The sequence below is a fragment of the Salarias fasciatus genome, chromosome 3 (assembly GCF_902148845.1).
Source record: "Salarias fasciatus chromosome 3, fSalaFa1.1, whole genome shotgun sequence".
NCBI classification, from domain to species: Eukaryota; Metazoa; Chordata; class Actinopteri; order Blenniiformes; family Blenniidae; genus Salarias; species Salarias fasciatus.
Genome location: NC_043747.1, coordinates 29,620,055 through 29,632,417, shown reverse-complemented (window position 1 = coordinate 29,632,417; position 12,363 = coordinate 29,620,055).

The following is a 12,363-nucleotide window of genomic DNA, read 5'->3' as shown; positions in this document are numbered from 1 at the left end:
TTACTTTAGGAAATTCATAAAAGAAAATGGCTTGGAAGGGGAAGTTACAGCCCAGCAAGCTTCAAAAAAGTGGGGAAAACTCAAAAAGAAATACAAGGTCAATAATAATACCGTTATTACAAAAATAAAAGTAATTTCCAATGTAATTTCTATCATTTCTAATATCCATAATTTTGTGTTGCTATAGGACCTGAAACTTTTAAAATCTGGCTCTGGCACAGAGGAGGGGGAAACCACTGCTGCAAAATGGCCTTATTTTGAAAGGGGTTTCCCAATTCGTGGTGCTGCAAAGACAGCCTGAGCCCTCAGCCCTATTCTAAAAGGGGTAGGAGAGTGATAGGGGTAGGGCCAAGGGCTGAGGGGGAGGGGGAAGGGGGAGAATTGGGAATGGCCCTAAGTCTTGAAGTCTTTTTGAGAAATGATGGCTTATTGCAAGGGCCAAATTAAAAAAAACAGTCGAACAAAAAGCTCATTTGCAGTTCTGAACATATTCAGGATGTTCTTTCACAAACTTTCTGTCTCTCCAACAACCTTGTTCTTCTCTCCTGCTGTGTCCATTACAATCTCACGCAAACTACCGATTATTCAAATTAGGCAATAACGTCTCTGAGCGACTTGTAGAGACTTTGAGGACAGCCAATCGCTGCCGTCCTCACCAGGGAGCTGCTAACACTGGGTATTCCTGGAGTTTCAGTTTGTTCTTGACTCATTCTGACAGCTGATCAGACTGTTGATCATGTGATGACTGATACAATGAAAAGCTTCTGACATGGTTCCTTGACCAGAGTCCTGCACTGGGACTGGTATCCGCAAAAACAGCTGATATGCGGGTGGTTTTTTAAAAGCTTTTTTTTTTCTCGGGTTCGGATCTGGGTGGGAAAAATAGCTTGCGGGTTGTAGATTGACTCATGAGAAACAATATAAAATAATAATATAAAAACGTTGTGACGTGATCCATCTGCTGCGACTGTCTGCAGCTGCACCGGCTCTTCTGCATCCATTTCCGGGCTTTTCAGTTTGTTGAGCAAACCACAGAAAACTATCTTGGTCAAAGGGCTGGACAAAATTTCGATAGCAATATATACCGCGGTATATTTTTATCCAATAACGGTGATATGAATTTTAAACACATTTTCGATATAGTGCTTTACAGTCTGCGTTTCACAGTCACTCTGATGTTCGCGGCGCCGCTGATTCAAGCCGAGCAGAAAGCGCCGCGAGACGAGAGAGTGATCAGAGCTCTGCAGCCACAGCTGGCCGTCCTCAGCTCAGGCTACAAGCTACAAGCTACAAGCTACAAGCTACAAGCTACAAGCTGAGCTCCACCGCGGTGACTTTGAGCTCCAAAATGAGAACTGGTGATGTAAACGCCACTGAACAAGCTTCCACAAGCTAATTTGTGGCCGCGAAATAATAAATCGTGCGCACTAAATATAATTCGTGGCCACGAGTTCGGAATATCATTCACTGAACAGTCTGTTAAAGTTAGCAGCATGTTGACAGATACGGACTTTCGGTCTCAATAATTATTTAATAAAATGTGAGTAACACACAAAGGGCGCCTCCATCCCATCGCTGTGAGCTGGACTACATGCTACAAGCTCATTTTTATTAAAAGTATCTGTCTATCAAGTGTCAGAAGCAATATTGATTTCGATGAGCAGCCGGTGGAGCTGCGGGGTTCAGGGAGCGTCGGCAATGTACAAGACGCTGCAACAGTGAAGACAAACACCACAAAAACAAACAAAAAAAGGTACAGGGATTCGCTGCAGTGTCACCATAATCACTGCAACCTTAAGTAATTCTGTAGTTAACCTTAGTAATTCTGAGCACTTTTGTTTTTCTTCCTGGTTGAAGCACCTTTCATTAAATCTATAATAAAAACTGTGTTGTAGTTTAAAAGTTAAAGCTATTAATATTGAAAAGGTGAGTGTATGGCAGTTATTTCAGTTCCCTGTCCCAGTAATATTTATGTTTGTTGTTGCTCACTCTTTTTTCTGTTTATTGCAGTAATTCTGAGCACTTTTATTTTTCTTCCTGGTTGAAGCAGCTTTGTTTGAATCTATAACAATAACATAACTGTATTTAAGTGTAAAGTAAAGCTATTTATGTTGAAAAAGGTGAAACTTACGTTTATTTGACAGTGATTTCATATTTATTAAATAAAAGGTAAACATTTAATTTATTGTAGTTTTTATTTCTAAAATGTTATACTGGAGGAGCATCCTGGATAAAAAAATTTCTAGTTTTACAGGAAGTACATTATGTACATGATTCTTAACAGTTTTTCTGATGCTTTTGTATTATTCATATCTATTGGAATTATATCGTATCGACCGAAATTATGAACTATATCGTGATAACATTTTTGGCCATATCGTCCAGCCCTACTTGGTCATTGTTTACTCTCTGAGGGTCGCTTCCGCTATTTTGTGACAGTCATTGGCTCAGCTGATTAAACACGTTTCACCATCTAATAACACAATTTGTGATTGGACGAGAGCATCAAACGGTCTGCCGCCGTCTGACAAGCGCCACTTCCAAAACAGTTAATAGGTATTTAGATTGAGAAATAAATGGATAAAACGTACAACTATCACTTTGTAATGTTCCTGAAGTGTTCAAACATCACAGTGTTTCCCTGATGGATTACTTTTCTCCTCCATGATTCTAAACATGTCACGGCTCATAACTGCTGAACGCCGCTCAAGTCTGGACAGAAAGTAAGTCTATTACACACGTAAAGTTACCTTTAAGAGATTAAAAGTTTAAGAATTATTCAGAATTAAATAAAGATCAAAAGATTGAAAAATGTGGAAAAAAATAACCAAATCAATCTTTATTTATAAGGGCCTCTGTGGTCGTGAAGCTTCTGAAGCCTCCAGCAGGAAATCTTCATACTGAGCACTGTAAACCAGATGTAATGTGATTGGTCCAGCCTGTCACATGACTGCATCACGTGGACAGAGGAGGAGCTGTGATTGGCTGATTTATGCTGAACTTTAACTCCTGAAATCAATGATTTCACTGTGAAATTCAGCATTTCTCAATGGATTCTAAAGGGTTCTAATGCATCTCGAGCTCTTTTTTAAACCATCACCATCGCCCCCTGCTGGAATTGTCCCATAATTACAGCTTTTCTGCACTTCAGCGTTGGCTTCCTTTGTCTCCACCGGAGGTGGAGGCCTGGCTGGGACAGGAAGTCGCTTTCAGAATGAGCATCCTGTTCCTTCAGTCACAGTCTGGAGACTGGACCAAGGAGGTCTAACATGGTCCGGTCCGGCACCTGGACCACTTCCAAGACCGTTTCCAGGTTGAACCCCTTCAGTCCAAGAACAAAGTTCGGTCTGAGTTTCCCTCCTGGACTTCAGGCTTCAGAGCAGTGACCGTCTCGTCCCCCCAGACCAACATGAGAGAGTCTCCTCAGTCACCTGGATCCTCGTCACTCTGCTCCACCAGAGCAGAAGCGAGCTGATGTTGCCATGGAGACCAGATCAACCACATCAGTGGTCCGAGTCCCCAGAGAGAAACACAAAGCAACAGTTAGTGTGAACCACGAGGGGCCCACAACACCCTGAGGGCCTGTGCAGCGTGAAGCGCCGCCCTCCCCCCTCACGCCGGCCTCGGTGGGTCCTGGACCCTGGTGGCTTTTCTGATTCTCTATTTCTGGGTTTGAAAACAGGTTGAAAACCAGCAGAGGCTGCTGGGGATCAAACCGGGGACCCTGCAGCACGGCCCGTCTGTCCTCTGTCCTCACATGAAGACAGAGACTGAGAGACGGCCTCAGCAGCTCAGGAGAGAAACCACAGAGCAGAGGAAGAGGGCGGGCTTCAATGACTGTGTTGAACAGCGGCCAGCAGGCTGACTGTGAGAGCGGACACCATGGAGGACAGACGTCTGCTGGGTGAGACACACTCCTCTCTGCTCCACGTCTGCTCCGTCAGGCCGGGTGGAGGTCTGACTAACCTGCCTGTCCTCCTCAGCTCTGACCTCTCTGATCATCTACACAGCAGCGCTTCCAGGTCAGTCTGCTTCCTCCTCCTCACTCTGCAGCTCTCAGCGTCTCTCAGGTCAGAAAACTCTCGTCCCAGTCCGACCTGGAACGGATCGTTCAGGCTTTGATTTCATCATGAACTGATTACTGTGATTCTGCTTTTCACTTTTTTCATCATGGCTGCTCTTAACGACCTTCAAATGACACAAAACTCTGGAGCCAGAAGCCTGATAGGTTCACCGAGAACGTCCCTCATTACCTCGTTCTCTCTCTGGTCGTCACTGGCTTCCTGTTGAGCCTCGGATTGATTTTCAATTTCAGTTCTCATGTTCTGAGTGTTCCATGGTGAGAACCTCCAGTCCATTAGAGTCCTCACAGAGAACCCTTCGGTCCTGAAGGTCCCAAAGACGTGGTTTAAAACCCTGGAGACCGATCCTTTCAGGTTTTTGGTTTAAAACCCGTTTGTTGTCTTGTCCTCTGAGAATGACCACAGCACTTCCTCTAATTTATGGTGTTTTTCAATTGTTGTCCCTCTCCTGTTGTTTCTGTAGAAAATGTCTTAGTTGTAAGAATTTATAAACGTCATGTGCTGAGAGGTTACATTCTTTTTGAAGTTGTGAATAACATATATTAGTCCTTTGCCCATCTGGTAAATCCTGAGTCCATGATAGACCATAATTTCCTCTCTGTTGAGACAGAAAAATTATGAGTGTTGAGGCAAACATGATTTTCCTGCATGGACTCCAGGTGAGAGCAGCCACAGCTGATTGTAGCTGCAGGATAAAGAGGGTGTGTCTGGAGAGAGAGAGAGAGAGAGAGAGAGAGAGAGAGAGAGAGAGAGAGAGAACAACAATGTTTGTTTGTTGTTAACCTGTCCTGTCCAGCATGGAGGCAGCAGAATGGGAGTCTGGCTGCTGTTATGTTCCCAACAGATTTGCTTTTTCAAGAGGTGCTGGATTCAAATATAGTTGGGTTTTGAAGTCACTTTCAAGATAAAGTGGTGATTCAGGACAGAATCCAAGATGAACGCCAAACGTACTTTTCCTTGTATTTTGGCCTTAAGTGTCCCGACTGTCCAGATTTCTGTTTTGTGGGTCACAGAATGCTCTGGAACTATTCCAAGTCTCTTGTTTAAGTTAAAGCCAATATTATGAGAATGCTTTGTAAATCTTCACCCTCTGCACTGCGCTGTGAGAACAGGAGGTTCAGAATACCTCCATTTATCATGGAATCCAATGGGAGACATTTCTAGGCTGTTTCAAAGGTCTTATTTTTAAGGAGACACATCAACCCCAGAAACAATTTGTTGGCCAAAAATGAGTCACTGTATAGATTGTTAGAATATTCTGCAGAGGAAGCTGTTTGGGGGAAAACACTTGAAATGCATTGACTGCATGAAGTGAACAGAACACAGTGACGTTATTGATGATATGAAGGTTCACAGACGTTCCAGACAGATGAAGATGTTCCTCTCTCAGCAGCTCTGGTCCCTGTTTCAGCGTTCTCAGCAGGACTGACTGTGAGTCCCAGCAGATCTCAGTTCCTTAAGAGAGACTCAGTGTCTCTGAGCTGTGAGGAGGACGGATGGACAGTTTGGAGGAAGACCAGCAGGAGACAGAGGAGTTCATGTGGAGACGGGTGGGGAAAACCTGCTGGTTCCTCCTGTAGAATCAGCTACATCGTGATCTGGGACAGTGGAGTTTACTGGTGTGAGTCCAGAGAGGGAGCAGCTGGAAGCAGCATCAACATCACTGTAGCTGGTAAGAGTGTGTGTGTGTGTGTGTGTGTGTGTGTGTGTGTGTGTGTGTGTGTGTGTGTGTGTACGTACACGTTTTTCCATCCTTGTGGGGACCGAATGTCCCCACAAGGATGGAAATTCCAGCACAATGTGCCTTGTGGGGACATTTTTGGGTCCCCATGAGGGGAAACAGTGTTTTCTTGGCCATGTTGTTGTTACTGAAAAAAGTAAAAGGTCAAAAACATTTCTTTAGGGTTAGGCTTTGTTTTGGTGTGGGTTAGGGTTAGGGTTAGGGGTAAAGGGGGGAATCGCAGGCCTGCAATTTGGTAATAGTGGTCATAACTTTGGAACCCTAAGTCGGAGAGACTTGAGACTTGACCCATGCGTAGAGGGTGACGAGCCGGTCCGGGTGGTAGGGTTAGGGTTAGGGTATCTGGTGGTTTTGGTCAAAATGTGGTCAATGTGACATTCTGGAACTAGGGTTGTGTTAGGTTAGGGTTAGGGTTAGGAGTTAGACATGAATGGGAGTCAATGGAAGGTCCTCACGAGGATAGGAAGACAAAAGTGTGTGTGTGTGTGTGTGTGTGTGTGTGTGTGTGTGTGTGTGTGTGTGTGTGTGTGTGTGTGTGTGTGTGTTCTTGTCCATACCCAAAAGTAAGGACCAAAATTCGTATTTCACCAACAGAGTGAGGACATTTTTGCCGGTCCTCACTTTTCAAAAGGCCTTTTTTGGCCTTTTTGAGGTTCAGACTTGGTTTTTGATTGAGGGTTAAAGTTGGGTTTAGGTTGGGTTTAGGGCATAGGTCAGGGTTAGGCATTTATTTTTGATGGTTAGGGTTAGGGTAAGGGGCTGGAAATACATTATGTCAATGAGTGTCCTCACAACGGCATAAGTACAAATGTGTGTGTGTGTGTGTGTGTGTGTGTGTGTGTGTGTGTGTGTGTGTGTGTGTGTGGGTGTGTGTGTGTGTGTGTGTGTGTCTCAGATGCTGGACTCTGCTCTCTGTGTCCAGATACAGTGGTCCTCCAGAGTCCAGTCCTCCCTGTGATGGAGGGACAGGACGTCACTCTGGGTTGTAGAACCAGCGCTCCCTCCACCCTCTCAGCTGAGTTCTTTAAAGACGGCGTCTCCATCGGGACCGAGTCCACAGGTCACATGACCCTCCGCCATGTTTCCCGCTCTGCTGAAGGCCTCTACAGGTGTAGCTTCAGAGGTGTTGGAGAGTCTCCACCCAGCTGGATCTCTGTCTCAGGTGAGGAGGACGAACCTGCTGCAGGTCTGCTGCTGAGAACCTCCTTCAACTGAGACTGATTTCAGGGAACCACAAGACAGAACCTCCTCCTGGTTCCTCCTCTGATCCTCCTCCTGGTTCCTCCTCTGATCCTCCTCCTGGTTCCTCCTCCCGTCTCCTCCCTGTGTGGATCTCCCTCTCCTCTCTCGTTGTGGTTCTCCCGCTGGTTCTCCTGCTGGTCCGGTTCTGCAGCAGGAACCCTGAAGGTGAGCAGCAGACTCCTGAAGGTTTGTCTCTTCAGACGGACGACTGTTGACGTTCTGGACGTTCTGTGTTCAGGCTCGGCAGCAGAACCTGAAGTCACCTACAGCGACGTCAACATCCTGCAGCGTCAGCAGCAGCCGGTCAGACGGAGCAGAGGTAGGAGCTCCAGACCCCCACCCAGACCTCCACCCAGACCTCCACCCAGACCCCCACCCAGACCTCCACCCAGACCTCCACCCAGACCTCCACCCAGACCCCCACCCAGACCCCCACCCAGACCCCCACCCAGACCTCCACCCAGACCCCCACCCAGACCTCCACCCAGACCCCCACCCAGACCTCCACCCAGACCTCCACCCAGACCTCCACCCAGACCTCCACCCAGACCCCCACCCAGACCTCCACCCAGACCTCCACCCAGACCTCCACCCAGACAACCACCCAGACCCTCTTCAATCTTCCATGTGGTTGTGTGTGTGTGTGTGTGTGTGTGTGTGTGTGTGTGTGTGTGTGTGTGTGTGTGTGAGAGTGTGGTTAAAAAGGCCCATGTTCGTCTGACTTCCTGTTCCTCACTAAAACCATCACAGTGACCACCCTCTGCCTCGAGCATGTTTCGAGCATGTTTCCATGGCAACAAGGTTTTTTAGTACAAGAGGTGTTTCAGGATGTGGTGGCTTATCTTCAACACACACACACTCTCTCTCTCTCACACACACACACACACACACACACACACACACACACACACAGTCTTGTATTTCTATCCTTGTGGGGACCTTCCATTGACTCCCATTCATGTCCAGCCCCTAACCCTGACCCTTACCCACACCACAACAAAGCCTAACCCTAAAGAAATGTTTTTGCACTTTTACTTTTTTCAGTAACAACAACATGGTCAAGAAAACACTGTTTCTCCTACTTAGGACCGGAAAAAGGTCCCCACAAGGCATGTCGTTTCACGTTTTGCTATCCTTGTGGGGACATTTGGCCCCAACAAGGATAGAAATACGAGAACACACACACACACACACACACACACACACAGTGTGTATTAGACTGTGTGTTCTGTGTTCCAGATGTGGATCCAGTGTTTTCAGAAGTCACTTTCAGACGTTTCTCAAGAAAATCGTCAAAGAGAAACGAAGCTGAGCGGAGAAGTCAGGTAAGAACTGACCCTGGTTCTGCTGTCAGTCTGACCCTGGTTCTCCTGTCAGTCTGACCCTGGTTCTCCTGTCAGTCTGACCCTGGTTCTCCTGTCAGTCTGACCCTGGTTCTCCTGTCAGTCTGACCCTGGTTCTCCTGTCAGTCTGACCCTGGTTCTCCTGCTTGTGGTTCTGTTGCTCCAGAGCTCAGATAAAGTGTGGACCAGTGGATCAGAGCAGAGTCTTTCCAGATGTTCCTGTCAGAGTGAATCAGCAGTAGAGTCCAGTAGAAGCAGCTCCTGTGCTTTAGTGTGTATCAGCTGCTCTCAGAGTGTTTTCACAGATGGAGCCGCCTCCTGCTGCTTCTTCCTGTTTCACAGGAAACATTCTGGTTTGAATCAAGTCTGGATTCTGGTTCTACTTTTTCTCTTCAGGATCAAACTCTGAATCAAATGTCTCAATGTTTCACTTGGTTTATTTCCTGTTGGTGTTTTCAGAGATTCCTCCAGAGCCTGACGTGGTCTACTCCTCCCTGAGGTGACCCCCCAGTCCAGACCCATCCGGACCCAGACCTCCACACTGCTGAGTTCTACTGAGTTCTGCTGAGTTCTACTGAGTTCTACTGAGTTCAGACTGGATTCTCTTGAGTTTTAATTGAGTTTGAACTGGTTTTTATTAAGTTTTATTTGACTTTGATCATGTTTTTTTATTCATTTTATTCAGTTTTAACAGGTTTTCATTGAGTTTTATTCAGTTTTCTTCTCTGTCGTCTCTCTGGTGGTTAAACAGTCACTCCTCATATTAAAAAACCGAAAATTTTATTTTATTCAGTATAATTTGCTTTCTTCTGTTTTCTGGAAGTTTTTCACTCTTGCTGCTCAAACTGCTGTGCTTTTTATTTCTAATGTTTTCTGACTTTATTTTCAACCAGTTTCTGTGTTCGACTGGTTTTTGGCAGATTTTCTGTTTCTTCACTGGTTTTGTAGGAAATCCAGATAAAAGCTGAGAAACATGTTCAGAGATCAGGAGGATTTGAACTGAAGCTTCTGTTGCTGAAGAATAAACGTTGGTCTCAGAGTCTCTGTGTGGTTTCAGACAAACATCAGATGGAAACTTTGAAATGTTCTGGTGAGGATGTGGTTACACACACACACACACACACACACACACACACACACACACACACACACACACACACACACACACACACACACACACACACTCCACCTCAGCCTCCTGCAGTCCGTCCTTCAGCCAGTCTGTCCTCAGTCTTTCTTGGTTCCAGGTCCAGCTTCTCTCAGGTCCCCTTCAAGAGGCCGCTGTCCTCAGATCAGTCAGTCCTCTCCTCATCAGTCGTGTCCCGGGCTCCTCTGCCCTCCAGGTGGTTGTTTCCACATGGTCCTCTTCACAGGAACATCAGAGACAGATCTCAACAACAGACCCTGAGAAAACAACCTTCATTTCCTCATCAGCTCTGATCAGCGAGATCTCACATCCAAAGCAGTCTGCTTCAACTGGAACTGACTGTGTGTGTTTCAACCTTTAACTTTAAATCATCTTCCATCAGCTCTACGTGCTCTTGGAACATGACGTTTTAGTTTGTCTTTTAAAGATTGACTCATGCAGCAGAGAGTACGGCACCTTTCTGAGCCTCTTACAGCACTGCCTTCTGTCTCTCCTTGAATATTCAAACACTAGATTCTCACTGAAGACACCCTGAACGACACCAGGCTGCTGAGTCACGTGATCTACAAGAAGCTGCAGGCTGTGAATGTGCACGGGCACGCACTGGTCCACTTATTTTGAACATTTTTTCAATCTTTAGATCTTTATTTAGAAAATGTAAAAATGTATAATGAAAAGAAACAACTTTTGGTAAAGGTTCATACTGTCTTCGATTCAACTTGGAAGCTAAAAAGTTGTTTTGAAAGAAAACAACTAAAGCTAAAAAGCTAAAAAGCTAAAAAGTTGTTTTGACCTTCCTTAGGAGGCTCCGAGGAGGCACATCCGGATGTGACGGAAACTAGTAGAGGTAACTTTACTCTCACCACTATCTGTCTTTCAAAACAACTTTTTAGCTTCCATGAAAAGAAAAAATATGAAAATCAAAGAAACAACTGTTACATTTGGAAATATTTTCTCATCAATTTAAAATCTGTGTTTCCAGGAACAAAAAGGAAGTAAAACAGAAGTAAAAAACAAGCTTTATGTGCAGCAGTTCTCCTGAATCACCAGCAGGGGGCGGAAGAGTCCACAGACTGAGAAACCTGTTTCTCATCAGAAGTCCTGATCAGAGGCTTCATGCCTCTCTGAAGGCTCGTCCATGCTTCACATGTACGCGTTTCCGCGTCCGCTTTGAAAGGTCCGCGCACCACCGATGCGGACGCGCTTTCTCCCAGACTACATTTTGAGCTCAGCTGTGCGTCTCATGCAGGCGCGGTGATCCACGCAGCCTCGAGAAGCTTTTCCAGCTCTACAGACTGTTTATCTGCTCCTTTATTCCGGATTATTTAGAGAAAATTAAGCACATACATTGTCAGTACATTATCTTTAAGTATTAAAGTTTATTTAGCCTTTTTTTTCTGTTTCTGAATCGCGGGGCGGCGCCGGAGCGATTAGTTACTTTTTCACTTCTGTCTGCAGACCTTCTCCTCCCTCCAGACAGTCTCTCTCTCTTTCCACGAGTTTTTCACTCTTTTGGTGTCTTTAAGTGGAGCCATCAGGCTGGAGCTCCGTCTACTTTCACTTTTACCGTCATGTTTTGTTTGCTATGGCGCTCTGGCGCAGGGGCACACTCGACATGAAGCCTGCTGTGACCTCTGACCTCTGGAGCTCTGTTGCTCTCATTTGACCTCTACAGCAGACACTGACCTGAACCTTGAACTGTGAGGCCTCTGGAAACTATAGAATCAGAATCTGGTGGAATTATTCCATAAGCTCCTCCCAACCAGGAAGTAGCTTCAGGAAGGAGGCGGGGCTTCCAAGTTCTGTGTGACCCTGAACCAGAGGTGTGAACACATCCCTCGAGAAGTCTCAACTTATTTGGAGCAGATTTGACCAGATGATGCTGCTGAATTGATTGTCTGAACTGGATGTTGCGGCGCCCCCTAGGGGCAGCAGAAAGGACTTCGTAGAGTCAATCCACCAGGATGTGAGAAACTCTGAATCTCCACCTTGATTTTTCCTTCCCAGCCTTCCAGGTCTGACCACATCCCGGGTTCAGGGGTGACCACTCGGTTCCTCCTCGGCTTTTCACACATGAGTGAAAGATAAAGGACAGAAGTATAAAATAAATTCTGAGTTTTTAGATTGAAAGCACAGGATGTCTGCCTGCTCTTGGTGGTTTGAATATAAATGATGCAAAACTGAACATTAGCTTTGAACAAGTGTCTCATGTGGTAGGAAGACACAGAGTTCAGGATTATCTGGAACTGGCAGCACTTGAACATATAGTTATGAATTAAATGTTTTTAAAATGTACGTCTACTAAAGTACTGCACTCTGCTTCACTGAACATTGTGATCAGTGACTTACAGCAGGCCGTCAGCCTGTTACAGTGACAGGGAGCGAAAAGCCACAAAGTCTTCCAGACTCAGTCCTTTCACTCTTTTCTTTCTGCTCAAAGCTCCAGAACTGCTCAGAGTCTCAGTCAACACAGTTTAATGATGATTGTTTAGATGATTATTTTGCTGTTGTAAGTCTTAGCACTGCATGCACACACACACACACACACACACACACACACACACACACACACACACACGCACACACACACACACACACACACACACACACACACACACACACACACACACACACGCACACACACACACACACACTTCACTGCACTTTGCCCCACCAAGTATTTTCACACTCTACTGCTTATTGCACCTTCAAATTGAACTTTGAGCTCTGTTCATAGCGTGTGGTTGTGGCAGTGTGTGCGTGTGTGTGTGTCTTAACCACATCCGAACCGAAATGAGCCAAACTTTC